Source organism: Pygoscelis adeliae, unplaced genomic scaffold (genome assembly GCF_000699105.1).
Source record: "Pygoscelis adeliae isolate BGI_AS28 unplaced genomic scaffold, ASM69910v1 Scaffold555, whole genome shotgun sequence".
Classification (NCBI taxonomy): Eukaryota; Metazoa; Chordata; class Aves; order Sphenisciformes; family Spheniscidae; genus Pygoscelis; species Pygoscelis adeliae.
The window spans coordinates 19,306-20,959 of record NW_008824773.1 but is presented as its reverse complement, the minus strand read 5'-3'; positions in this window follow the sequence as shown (position 1 = coordinate 20,959).

The following is a 1,654-nucleotide window of genomic DNA, read 5'->3' as shown; positions in this document are numbered from 1 at the left end:
TTTAAGGGAAACCGGGGTGGTGCCGCGGATTGCCGTCCCGGCGGCTCGTCCTGACGGGCTCCGCGCAGAGAAGCGTGGTCAGAGCCGAGGACGAGAGCTGTTCTCCTACGCTAACCGGGCGTCGCGCTCCTCACAACTGTCGGCGGTCTGGAGGAAAAAAAAAACAGCCACTAAACCAAATCCACGCTTCCACTTTTCGCCCTGTTTTGAAGTAAAAATAATTCCGGTTTCTGCCGTTTCCAAACCCTCGCTGCGAGCGGGAGGGAAGGGACCTGCGGGGATCGTCCCGTCCAGCTGCCTGAGGGCTCAGGGCCGACCTTTAGAAGTTAATGTCGTCGAGGGCGTCGCCGGGATGCGGCTCCTCTCCCAGTCTATACCTCCGTCCCAGGCGCGGAGTCGCCGCTTGCTCTCGTTAATTTTCGTGCCGTCGATGGTCACCCGATGCTCTGACCTATCCGCGTCCCTCCGCGCGGCCTCTCGTCCCTCCGGAGAGCCGACAAGCACCTCCCGGTTTAATATCGGCAGCGAACCGGTGCGTTAACTCCTGCCTCCGGATCATCGGCAGAGATATTGAACGGGGCCGGCCCCAGCCAGACGTGCCGCGACCCTCAGCTCGGCCGGGACCCCCTCGTCTCCGAGCCGGCGTTCACCCTCGCTGCCTGCAACGCCTCCCGGCCTGCAAAAGTGACGTCGGTCGTCGTAATTATTGGTCAAAAGGAGATCTGCTCCCCGAGCAAATCCCTCGAGGCAAAAATCCCCCCGTTGCATCTTTCCTCAAGCCTCATTTTAAAGAGGAAATAAATTAAATCTGACGTCACCCGCCAGACGGATAAGTTTGCTTTCCTTTTTTTTTTTTTGGTAGTTTGGATTATACTCGCGATCGCAGAAATGAGATTTCCGGCGGCGGGAATAGCGCTTTGGGTGGAAACCGATCCCGCCGTGGGACCGGAGGACGGATTCGGGCTTCGCTGCGTCCCCAGCCTGTTCGCTGTAACCGCAAATACGTTTCCGAACCCCAGATTGGGTTGGGTGTCTTAATTTTTTTTAATAGCTCTTCTGTGCCCTGTCTGAATTAACCAGAAATTCTCGTTTCTTGCGTAAGAGCGACACTTTTCCGCACAAATTGCCCGTTTAACTTGAAGGAGTCTCCGGACCGTTTAGGTGCTGGATTTCGATGCTTCCCTGCCCGCTTCCAGCAGGATGTTTTGGCTTAACCCGCATCGCCGGAGTTATGTTTGCCAGAAGCTGAAGCAAGTGCGAGACGACTGTAAATCGATTTCAACGTCTGGGCGCCAAAATCGCTCCCGGAACTGGTATAAAACCACTTCAGTTGGGGAAAAAAAAACCAAAAACCCCCACTTTCCACGTGGACCGGATAACGGCGTGCTGTCTGCCCCTGCCCCGGCCCCGGGAACAGTCAGTGCTCGCGCTGTGAGGACGATGGGTCTTGTTCCTAAAGCCTCCGGCTTCGCAGAGCCCGCCGGGCTGGGGTCGCCAGCGTGCTCTCGGTTCGTTAGCGAGGGCTTTGCTCTGGGTAACGTGCCCCGTGCGAGCGCGTGCGGACAGCTGCCTGTACCTAACCCGAATTTCCCTTTTCTGTGCCCGGTTTGGGGGCTCTTCCAGGAGCCGCGGCAGCTCCGGCCGAGACGAGCCC